This window comes from Ambystoma mexicanum, chromosome 12, assembly GCF_040938575.1.
Source record: "Ambystoma mexicanum isolate Mex_15411 chromosome 12, UKY_AmexF1_1, whole genome shotgun sequence".
Classification (NCBI taxonomy): Eukaryota; Metazoa; Chordata; class Amphibia; order Caudata; family Ambystomatidae; genus Ambystoma; species Ambystoma mexicanum.
In genome coordinates, this window is record NC_090936.1 from 374,702,127 (window position 1) to 374,714,926 (window position 12,800).

Consider the following 12,800-nt stretch of genomic DNA (forward strand, 5'->3'; position numbering starts at 1 on the left):
CAAACGCAGTGAACCCGCACAGATTGTTACCACAGCAGGGCAACGAGCGGCTGTGTGTATTTCAGCCCCGTGTACACTTCTCACTTCAGACCTGGGAATGCCAAGTGTACGAATCGTGTGAGAGTGGCAAAGACTCGTAATACAGCAGCAACCTGACGGCGGTTACAGAGCAAGACTCCTGGGTGGGCTGGTCAGTCCACTGGATGGCCCTGAGACACTTCCGAAGGCTTACATGCAGGAGATGGTGAAGATTGTCATGATCACTGCTTCCAAGGGGCTAGGACCAGCCCAACGTCCTTGGAAGCAGGCCTCTAACCTTCATCCTAGGCACCAGCCGGTCCCCATTGGGACCTTTTGGACCTTGTCCTGGCGCCGGTGGCACCAGGCTCATCAAAATCACTCGTCCCGGCACTGGAAGCGCCGGGCTCATAACATGTATAAAGATGCTTGGGTGGACTTACCTGCAGCAGACCATGCTGCTTACTTACCAGCCATATGGGAAACCTCTGCGAGCCGGGACTAGTTTCTTACCTGGGTGGGGCAGGCTCCACTCCCTGGATACAACACTGGAACTCTTCTAGAACAGGAACTCTTTTCTTTCCTGGGCGAGGCAGTGGAGGAAGACGCCTCATCACTCCAAGGCTATTTAAACCACACCCGATTGATGCAACGTGCTTCTCGTTATTCTGCATCTGCAGCAGAACGCTCACCGTGTCGGTTCCAGTCTTCTTTCTTCCGATCCTGAATCTGTGAGAAAAAAAGCTTACCTTTCTTGTATCCAGCCTTCAGAAGCACCTGCAAAGACAAAGAAACAACAGGTTAGCACAGCAACCTTCACTCGCAGCGCTTTCCTCACCTGATCCATCGGCAGTTACCAACTCTTTGCGCTGCTCCTCCGCCATAAAAAGCCTGTGAAGACAAAAGCATAATTATTCCTGTGGGGAATTTACTTACCGGCACCCCTCGAATTCCGGTTTTCTTCAACGCTGCATTCCTGCACCTGAAAGAGACAAGGAGAGACATTAGGCAGGCTATTTACTCACGCGCCATCGCGCCCTCCACAATTAGGCGCCTGCAAATACTCCGGCGTTTTCCAGAGTCTCTTCAGCATCCAAACTCATACCTGCAAAAGAAAAGAGACAGTTGGAGTGCATTTCGAAAGCAGGCAACAGGCACTTACTTACGCACTCCCAAGCGCTTCATTCCTATGCGCTGGCTCAAACTCCGGCTCTCTTCAAACCACCATCTTCCGCCTCAAGAGCCCTGCAAGACAAAAGGCACCATTTGAAAAGAACATTATACAGAGCCCTATTCCATACTAACGTGCCCACGCACCGAAAGACTGTAAGGACATTAAAGGTGCCCGGAAACTCACCGTTCGTGCAGTTAACGACGGTTAGCAATCCTCTGAAGTCAAGAGGCCTACGTTTCAACCCAGTGAAGGAACTGGTAACGGCACCCTGCACCAGACGCAGATGGAGAGTCCAGCATTCACCTATCTAAGGTGAGCACGTTGACCTTGGGGCTCCACGGAAAAGTGAGAGGGGGAGAGAGAGAGAGACACCCGACAATCCCAGGTCATTAACCCCATATTCTTTCACCTGCAGACATCTTACTCTTCGAGTTAGACACACAGTGCGAAGAGGCCCAGCCCCGGAAGCCAATCGAGTCCTGCACTTCACTTTTCAAGATACAGTTACCACCCTGCCAAGACCAACGCCTCCGTGGGAATCAGGTGAGCGTTACAAAGATGACAAGAATAGTTGTTCCCACTTTTCCAAAGGGTCGAAGTACCAGTACAGGCCTTCTCGTTCGATCAAAGGTAGAAAGGGTTTCACAAAGCGACAGCTGTGCAGAGGAGTAGTCCTTCAGCGGGTCACCAGCGATTCCTCGGTTCAGCCTCGTAGTTGCAGGATACTTGGCTCCTGTATTCCTTCGTTCGTGAGAACTCAGGAGATCGACATGGTAGTGGTGTTTCCAGCCTCCTCTTATCCACGGTTCCCTTCACGCCAAAACGGAGGGGACCCAATGGGAGATCTGCTCACAAAACACTCACACTATACGTGTACCTCTCACAGAACACGGTGGTCCCAGGCATTCACGACACACTAGACTCTCTGGCACCCAGGAAGTGTATTGGGACCAGACATCCCAGCCCACATCCTGGAGGCACACACAAGGCCTGTAGAAGCCTGCAAAAGCATCTGTGTTTCGCGGGAAAGTACATGCCCAAATAAGGAAGGCCCCGGGTCGGCTCGACCTGGGGAAGGTGAAGGGGGCAAGACTGTCAGCGGGCAGGACAAAGAGCCTCGTGGTCTGGCCATTTTGGAAGCTAGGCCACCATTTTGGGCTAAGCGCGAGAAACGCGCTTATACAGCCAAAAGGAGCTCAAAACAAAAAGAAACGATCGCTGCCACCAGTCCCGTCTGTGATTCACTTGCACCGTCCATTTACAATCCAAAGAGAGTGTCTAGGGCCCGTAGAAGACTAGAGACCCAAGAGAGCAGTAACTTAGCTTACAGTGCCCTTTTGTGCCATGTTGCGCGAAAGCTGCAACATGATAAAAGAACTACGGAAAACAACGTTTCCCGGTACTGACTGTCTTAAGGGCATGTCAGTTTCCCCGTAAGAATGGAGCGAAAGCCCAGAGGAGTGCGGCAGAAGGCTGCACTCCGCTGGCAAAGTCTACATCACGGTGAAAACAACAGCAAAAAGTTTAGGGGTTGCCACATGGAAGGAAAATTACCCACAATTAAGAAATCTTTCCTAACACTCGCCCCTCCCAGACTATGGACAGGGGGAACTTATCCACCCCTGGATGAGTCTCTTGTTCAGGTCGGTTAAACATTCTGGACAACCCATCAGCATTGCTATGTTCGACACCTGGTCTATGCTCAATAGTGAAGTCGAAGCTGTGTAGACTTATGGACCACCTAAGCAACTTTGGATTCTCTCCCTTCATGTTCATTAGCCACTTTAAGGGCTTATGGTCAGTTTGCACAGTGAAGTGGGTCACATAGAGGTAGGGCCTCAGCTTCCGTAGGGCCCACACAACAGAGAAACATTCTTTCTCCACTGTGGATCATCTGAGCTCTCTCTCTGTCCTTAAGCTGGCGACTAATAAAACCAATAGGGTGTTCCTTACCCTTCTCATCTACTTGCGATAGTACAGCTCCTATCCCAGTGTCAGAGGCGTCTGTCTGCACAATAAAAGGTCTTTGATAATCAGGGGCCCTGAGGTCAGGGGCCTGGCACAAGGAGTCTTTTAAGCCGTTGAAGGCCTTCTCACACTCGTCGGTCCAAGTTACCTTCTTGGGTTTCTTCGGAGTGGTGAGGGCAGTCAGAGGGGCAGCTATGGTGCCATAGTCTGCCATGAAGTTGCGGTAATACCCTGTGAGTCCTAAGAAGGCTCTCACTTGGGTCTGTGTAGTGGGGGTAGGCCAGTCTTGTACTGCTTGTACTTTACTGGGAAGAGGCTGTATCCTCCCTCCACCTACTTCATGTCCAAGGTAAACCACTGAGCCTTGTCCAATCTGGCATTTACTAGCCTTTATGGTCAAGTGTGCTTTCTGAAGAGCCTGGAGCACAATCCCGAGGTGGTTCATATGGTCTTCCCAGGTGGCACTGAAAACTGCTATAGCATCCAGATATGCAAGACAGAATTCGTCCAACCCATTCAACACATGATTCACAAGCCTCTGGAAAGTGGCAGGTGCATTCTTCAACCCGAGCGGCCTTACCCAGAATTGGTAAAGACCGTCTGGAGTAGAAAACGCTGTCTTCTCCTTGGCATGTTCTGCTAAAGCTATTTGCCAATAGCCAGCAGTGAGGTCAAACGTGCTGAGGTACTTGGAGGCATCCAAGGTATCCACCAGCTCATCTGTTCGAGGCAAGGGGTGTGCATCTGTCTTGGTGACAGCATTCAGAGCCCTGTAATCCACGCAGAAACTCAGTTCAGAAGTGCCTGCCTTTGGAACCAAAACCACAGGGCTGGACCAAAGACTACTAGAGGGTTCAATCACCCCAAAGTTCTAACATCTTGTTGACCTCGGTCTTAATGTAAGACCGTACTTTGTCTGACACCCTGTATCCCCTACTTTTGGTAGGTACACTGTCTCCTGTGTCTGTTATGTTTGCACCAACGTGTCAAACCAGGCGACTGTGAAAACAGGGGGGAAAACTGCCTAAGCAAACTTTTCACCTCAGCCTGCTGATCAGAAGTCAGGTGAGGGGCCACTCGGACACCCTCAAAGGAGCTATCTGAAGGACAGCTTTGAAACAGGTCGGGGAGAGGTTCAGACTCCTCTTCCTCAACATCTGAAGCCAGTAGCAGTGCTGCGATTTCGACTCTTGGGACGAAAGTCTTCAGCCTATTTACGTGGAACACTTCTCCAGCATGGGGTCTGGCATGGATTCACATGCTCATGAATATTCCCCGTCGTCAGGCTGGGAATCCTCGGTAAAGAAAAATCAGTATCAGTTTCGTTTCTGATCTGTCTTTCGTAGTAGTAACCAATCACTGATCTCTGCGTCGTACTGACCACAGCCAATGACTGCCCTCTACCTAAGCCCCGCCTCTGGCAGCCATCTTCAGATTTTTACCGCACGTTCAAGTGTTGGGAGTCCTTGTGCTTAGCTCTCGAGCTTTTACTGCGTGTTTCGCGCTTTTTCAGGTGAATTTTGACTTTTTTCGGTTAATCGAGCCTCAAGCTCCACCGTTTCTACTCCCATTAACGGCTATCCGTTACAGGATTTTCCTACGCCCCTCAAGGGTGAAGATTTCGTCGAATCAACTTTTTGGAGGATTCCAGAAGATTCGCGGCCTACTTCAAGATGGCCCAGGACGCAACTTCGTCACCCGGACCCAAGCTGTTTCGCAGCTGCCCTGGATGCGGGCTGCAGAATGTGTTTAAGGAAGATGAAGATTCGCAATGCCTCTACTGTCTTCATGGGGACAAGACTCATGTACAGGACTGCCAGTTCTGCAAGAACTTGTCGGAGCGGACCATGAGGGACCGTCGATCCCGTCTCGCCAGCTGGTTGGAGAAGGGCTCAACGGGTGAGAAGAAGAAGAAACGGTCAGAGTGGGCTTCTAAGTCCTGTGCGGGCTCCCCGGCGACGGGGGCCCAACACCAGGCCAAGCGCCGCGAATCCGCTGGCTCTGGGAGCGCCGAAAGGTCGGGCTCTTCGGTCGCCAGGGAGGGCGCGCCTTCCCCGGCAACGTCAACCACGAGCCAGCACTCCGGTTCGGGGAAGAGGAAGTCCGAGACCCCGGGAAAGCTTCGGGAGAAGCCCCGTCCGATCTCGGAAGAGGGGGAGCGAGGCGTCGCCCCTCCCCCTAAGGAGAAGGCCCGGGACGCACCTAAGTCGGTGAAGGCCCCTACCCAGCAGGCAAAGGCCTCTATTGAGGCGATCGCGGCGACTCTGGCCAAGCTGGCAGAGACCCCGCCAGCGGAGAATCCCTCCGGGACTAGAGTTTCCCTGCCGCCAAGGAGGGAATCCTCTTTTCAGCCCATCGTCATGGCCGCCAGGATGGAAGAAGCGAGGGGGGGCACGGTAGCCTCCTCGAGCTCGGAGTCAGCCTCGGAGGAGGAACTGACCGAGGCCGTGAGGAATCTCAAAGTCCAATTCGAGAAGGTTCGATCCCGTAAGGAAGATCCTCGGGAGATAACCGAGGAAGACGACGATGGCGAGGAAGAGCAGCCTTCCCTTCCGGCGCAGCCGGAACCTAGGCCTCAGGATAGCTCGGCGGCCATTTTGTCTGCGATCCAGTCCTTATGCTCTGAGATAAGGACGAGATTACCATGGCCCAGGCCGGAGGACCCGCAACCTGGCCCGTCGGGAAGTCCTCAGAACAAACGACGGAGGACCCAACCCTCTCCTCCACTCGCCCCCGTAAGGCCTACAGTTCCCTCCTCATCCTCCCACGAGTCGGGAGATGACGGTGCGATGGGCTTGACGACGGGTTCTGAGGGCGACGACGTCGGAACGGGTCTCCCGTCGCACGGGCCTCGCCGCCCGAGGAGATTGGCTCATTCCACGCCATGATCGCCAGGGCGTCCAAATTGTTGCAGCTCTGCCCGGAGGAGCAGAAAAAGGAAGGTTTCCTCTATCAGCGCCAGGAGGCCAAGAGGAAGACTGTCATCGCGGTGCCTCTAATCGATGACATCTGGGAGGAGGGCCTGTCTGTTCTCAAGAACCCCTCCACGGCACCAGCCAAACGGGACCGGTACGAGAAGAAGTACCGGGTCCCCGAAACCGCTCCCCTGTGCCTCAGGGCCCAGCCAACGCCAGACTCGGTCGTCTCGGCGGCGGCAAAGAAGAAAGCGGCGGGGTCAGGAGCCTCGATGTCGAATTCCCCGCCGGACGGCGAGGGAAAGAAGTTGGACGCCATGGGGCGGCGGGTCATTTCGTCGGCGACGGCGATCAAAGCGGCCAACGCCCTGGCAATCGTGGCCCGTTACGACAGGGAGCTCTGGTTTAAGCTGGCCCCCATATTGGACTTCCTACCGGGCGACAAGAGGTCCGAGGCCCTGGAAATACTTCAGGAAGGCGAGGTGGCGATACCGGGTTCCGCCAGCTGGGCAACGGTGTTTGCCTACGACAAAGGGGTTGGCTCCGGGCGACCGACTTCCGTCAGGACGTCCAGACCAGGGTGTTGGACATGCCGTTCGACGGCAGCAACTTGTTCGGGAAGGCGGTGGACGAATCCCTCCAAGCCATAAAGACGGACACGGAGACGGCCCGCGCCCTAGGAGCCCTTCAGCAACGACGGCCCTTTTGGAGCTCTGAGACAGACAGGGTGCCTCCAAGGGATCCAGCGGTGGCTCGTCGTCCTACCGCCAGGCGGCATGCTCCTCGTCTCAGGAGGCCTACAGGGGTCGCGGCAAGCAGGGAGCGCCTCGCCGCTGTCGGCAAGGTGGCCAGGTCGGCAAGGCCACCACCACCAAGCAGGACTGAACCAGCCGTGGTCTCGGGCCCCCACCGAAGCACCCTGGTGGGAGGCCGGCTGACGAAGTTCGTTGGCGTGTGGAAGTCCATCTCCACCGACCGTTGGGTGCTGGATACCCTGGCAAGAGGACGAATTCCTGAAGAAGTGCCCTCACGTTCCACCTGTGGCCAGGAAGGAAAGTCACATCCCGCAACTGCTGTTGGAAGTATGGGCGATGCTCAGGAAAGGCGCCATCGAGCTTGTCCCGAAGAGACTCTGGGGCTCCGGGGTGTACTCAAGGTACTTCCTCGTCAGGAAGAAGACGGGCGGCTGGCGCCCCATCCTGGACCTTCGTCGTTTGAACAAATACATCAGGTCACAAAAGTTCAGGATGGTCACCCTCCAGCACGTACTGGGACAGCTGGAGGAAGGCGACTTTCTCTCGTCGCTGGACCCGGAGGATGCATACTTCCACATTCCCATCCTCAAAAGTCACCGAAAGTTCCTCAGGTTCGTCGTCCAGGGACGCCACTACCAGTTCAGAGCACTGACGTTCGTATTGAAGTCGGCCCCCAGGGTCTTTACCAAGTGCCTAGCACCTGTGGCGGCGCGGCTGCGCCTGCAGGGGATTCACGTCTACCCCTACCTGGACGACTGGCTCATCCGCTCAAGGACGAGGGAACTCGCCGTCGAACACACTGCGAGGACCGTCCAGCTACTCACAGACCTGGGATTCGCCATAAATTACCCAAAGTCCCACCTGGTGCCGTCGCAGGTGGCCCTGTTTCTGGAAGCAAAGCTTGATACAGTGAGGCGCCTGGCGGCACCGTCGGAAGAACGGACGAAGACCATTCTAGGCAAGGTCAGCGCCTGCTAGCCACAGACGTGGCCAGGGTGAGGTCCATCAAGTCCCTCCTGGGGATGATGTCCTCTTGCATCTACCTGGTGCGCCTCTGCAGACTACGGATGCGCCCTCTTCAAGAATTTCTCGACGCCCGTTGGATGCAGGCGACGGGCACCTTCGAAGACAGGGTTCCCCTCAACGAGGTGTTCCGGCGGGTGATTCAGTGGTGGGCCGTTCGAGCGCACCTCACGGCGGGCAAGGACTTTCAGACGCCGGCGTACCAGGAGACGGTGACGACGGACGCCTCTCTGGAAGGTTGGGGCACCCACACCGGAGATCTCCACGCAAGAGGCCTCTGGCTCCCGGAGGAGAGGCTCCTGCACATCAACATCCTGGAACTCCGAGCCGTGTTCTGGGCTCTCAAATCGTTCCTCCCGTCGCTCAAGGGCAAGGTGGTGCGGATCTTCACAGACAACACCACAACAATGTTTTACATACGGAAGCAGGGAGGCACCAGATCCCCAGCCCTATCCAAGGAGGCACAGGATCTGTGGCACTGTGCGGTCGCCCAGGAGATGTTCCTGGTTCCCTTCCACCTGGCAGGAGAAAGAAACACCATCGCCGACTCGCTCAGCAGGGAGCTGCGCGCGTGTCACGAGTGGGAACTGCGCCAGGATCAGGTGGATCAACTCTTCCGATGATGGGGCAAACCCCAAATCGACTTGTTCGCAACAGCGACGAACTCGAAGTGCAAGAGGTTCGCCAGCAGGTTTCCCCAGCCGAGAAGCATGGGCGATGCGTTCTCGTTCCCCTGGGACGGCCTATACCTGTATGCGTTCCCTCCGTTGCCGTTGCTGCTTCGACTCATCAACCAGCTCAAGAGGTCCCGGTGCAGGATGATCCTCGTCGCACCGGCGTGGCCGAGGCAGATCTGGTTCTGGACTTGTCAACGTCCCCTCCCATCAAGCTGTCGGCGGACACAGACCTTCTCTCCAGAGAAGGAGGTGCCATCTTCCACCACGACCCGGCGTCGCTGAACCTGCAGGCTTGGCTCCTGCAGCGCTAGAGTTTGGAGGCTACGATATACCGGCCGATTGCAGAGAGGTTCTTGCAAAGGCCAGGGCGTCCTCGACTCTCAAATGCTACGGTCATAAGTGGAAGATGTTCTCTATCTGGTGCCGAGCACAGAAGATCAACCCCCTATGGATTACGGCCCCTCAAGTGCTGCCATACCTGCTATCGCTGGCAAAGGCTGGGCTAGCCCATGCCTCCATTAAGATTCATCTGGCGGCGATCTCCAGATATACCAGAACCACAGGACGGACGTCCCTGTGGTCCCATCGACTGGTAAAAGAGTTTATGAAAGGACTGTTCCGGTCGTTCCCGCCGGTGAAGGCCCCGGCCCTGGCGTGGGAACTTAACGTGGTGCTGACCAGGCTCATGGGGCCCCCATTCGAGCCGATGCACTCCGCACCGATGAACTTTGTGTCGTGGAAGACTGCATTCCTGGTGGCCATTACCTCTGCACGACGAGTGGGAGAGATCCAGGCCCTATCCTGCAAAGCACTGTACTTGACTTTCCATGCCCCGAGTGTGGTGCTTAGGACGCACCCCTCCTTTATGCCCAAGGTGCCGTCGGATTTCCATCTTAACGAGCCCTTGATGTTACCTGTTTTCTTCCCGTCTCCTTCGTCGCCGGCCGAGAGGTCTTTGCACTCGCTGGATGTGGCTAGAGCGCTGAAGTTCTATGTGGACCGCACAAAGAGTTTTCGGAGGACATCACAGCTATTCGTGAACTTTGGACCTGTGAACCAAGGGAAGGCTCTCTGGAAGTCTTCTATTTCCAGATGGCTCTCCGGCTGCATCATGCACTGCCACCGGTTGGCTAACCGACCGCTGCCAGGCCGTCCGGGAGCCCATTCGACCAGAGCGATCGCTGCTACCACGGCGTTCTTATCTGGTGTGCCCCAGCTGGACATCTGCAGGGCTGCTATGTGGAGGTCGACTCACACCTTCACGAGATTCTACTGCGTCGATCGGGATTCCAGGGAGGAGTCCAGGGTCGGCCAAGCAGTGCTGCGCAACCTGTTTGCTTAAGGTGAACCTGGTGAGGAGGTAAGAGATGCTTAATGTTGAGTTTTTGTATTGCTTAATGTTGAGCCTTTTGCCACCCTCCCTGGTTGTGCATGTGTGTACTGCTATTTATTGTTATATTCATGAGCATGTGAATCCATGCCAGACCCCATGCTGGAGAAGGAACAAGTTACTTACCTGTAACTGTTGTTCTCCAGCATGGGTCTGGCATGGACTCACATGCGAACCCTCCCGCCTACCCCTCTGCGGCTCTTCACTTGGTCATACTGCCACTTCACATGCTACCAAATCTGAAGATGGCTGCCAGAGGCAGGGCTTAGGTAGAGGGCAGTCATTGGCTGTGGTCAGTATGACGCAGAGATCAGTGATTGGTTACTACTACGAAAGACAGATCAGAAACGAAACTGATACTGATTTTTCTTTACCTAGGATTCCCAGCCTGACGACGGGGAATATTCATGAGCATGTGAATCCATGCCAGACCCATGCTGGAGAACAACAGTTACAGGTAAGTAACTTGTTCCTTTTGGAGCCTGTCCAGGCCTTCCAAGGACCACTAAATAGTTAACCTCACCCAGGGGCTCCACCACTGTGTAAGGGCCTGACCATTTGTCCTGTAAAGCTCGAGGCCTTATGCGATTCATTATCAGGACTTGCTGACCAGGTATAAAGTTGATGAGGGAAGCTTTCTGGTTGTACCAATGTTTCACCAGCGCTTGTCCTGCCTTCAATTTATCACTAGCCAAGCCCATCAGAAGTACCATCCGTTTTCTGAGCCCCAGCACATAATCTACTACGTTGGTAGTAACAGCGGGAGTGGGCATCTCCCATCCCTCTTTGACTATGGCTAAGGGTCCCCGCACAGGATGACCAAACAGAAGTTCGAAGGGGCTGAAGCCAACACCCTCCTGTGGTACCTCTCGGTAGGCAAACAGTAAGCATGGTAAAAGAAGATTCCATTTTCTTCTCTGAGGTTCTTCCAGAGCCCCAATCATGCTCTTTAACGTTCTGTTGAGACTTTCCACCAGACCATTGGTCTGGGGGTGGTATGCAGAAGAGAACTTGTAGGTGACTCCACATTCTTTCCACATAGCCTGCATATACTTTGACATAAAATTGCTGCCTCTGTCAGACACAACTTCTTTAGGGAAGCCAACCCTAGTAAAGATGCCAAGTAACGCTTTTGCAACTGACTTGGCAGTGACAGTTTTCAATGGGATGGCCTCAGGATATCTGGTAGCATAGTCGACTAGCACCAAGATAAACCTATTGCCTGAGGATGTCTGCGGGTCAAGGGGACCAACAATGTCGATTCCCTACCCTTTCGAATGGTATTCCCACAACTGGGAGTGGTACCAATGGAGCTTGGATTGTTGAGCCACTCTTACCAGATAACTGGCAGGAGGCACAACTCCTGCAGTGACTTTCTACTTGCACCCCCATCTTGGGCCAGTAGAAGTGCATGGATACCCTTTGCTTGATCCTCTTAATACCAAGGTAACCAGCAAGGGGCACTTCATGCACCAGCTGCAGGAGGAAGGGTTTTACAGCAAGGGGAACCGCCAACCTCCTATGGTCTCCTTCTGTAGACTCTGTGGGCTCACTATACAGGAGTCCACCTTCCCAATAAATCTGATGCGTCCCAGGAGGTTCACCCTCAAGCTGGGAGCAGGCCTGTCTCCTTAGGCCTTCCAGAGATGGGCACTCACGTTGGCCTTTAGTGAATTCTTCCCTGTCAGGATCACCTTCTACTTACAAGTCTTTTAGTTCAGGATGGTCGTTGGGGTCAAATACTTCAGGCATCGCCACCTCCTCGTCAGGCCCGGGCGATTGATCAACTTCCTCCACCGCAGTGGTAGGCGAGTTCGGAGGAATATTTTCTTTCCCTCGTCTTGACTTTCTTACTCCTTTCGCCTTGGGTTTCCCCTTTGGCTGTGGCGGCGTATTGGTCTTGGCCAATGTTTCCCGTGTTTGAGACCGTGTGCAGGGTCTGTCGGCAGTGTCTCCTACGAGCCCTAAAGCTCTGAGATCGTTGCCTAACAAAACCTTTCCTGGGATGTTTCTCTGAATGTTCACTGGAATCCTGACTGCTGTACCATTTTAAAGTAAGATTTACAGGTATTACTGGAAACATGCGATGTGGGCTGTCAGCCAACTTAGTGGGCATCAGAGTAGCTCTGGCAACTTCCTCTGAGTCTACCAAGGTAGAATCCACTACAGTTCGACTGCACCCACTATCCCTAAGAGCTGGAGTATCTACTCTAAAGACAGTGTGCTGATCAATGGAGTAGTGCTTGGTATTATCTGGAATCCTAGCATAAGCCTCTGTGACTTTAGGCTCTCAGGAACCCAGGGAAACTAAAACTACCTCAGATTCTATCCCACTGGGGAAGGAGTCTGAGGAGAAGTATGCTCCTGTAATCTCTTCTTCCTCGTAGGAGGAGAAGGCCAGATTAGCGGAGTGGACCCCCAAAGGTTTAACCTTACACTGGGGATCCCCCTTTATGTGGTCGGTTGCTCCACAAGCAAAACAAGATCCATTGGGTCTGTTTACATGGGGAGGCTTATTGTAACCAGAGTTCTGTTTCGGAGGCTGACCTCCACTACCCTGTGAGTTCTCTTGTGTCTTACCCTTATTTTTCTTTTTGTGGCCCTTTTGAGAAGAAGATTTATCAGATTCTCCACCCTCCTTATCTTTGGACTTTTTCCCCTTCCTCCTGCTTACCAGGATGAGCTTTGTCCTTATGGGACACTCGATAAATCTGCTGCAATGGCAAGCTTCTTAGGATCTATCTCCTTCGAATCTGCCAAATGCTGCTTAAGCTGCAGGGAAGAAGATGCAAAAATATGTTCCAGCATGACAAGACTTAACATGCCTTCAAAGGTAGAAACCTTATAATCTTCGACCCAGCCAATTAAGTTTTTTAAGGA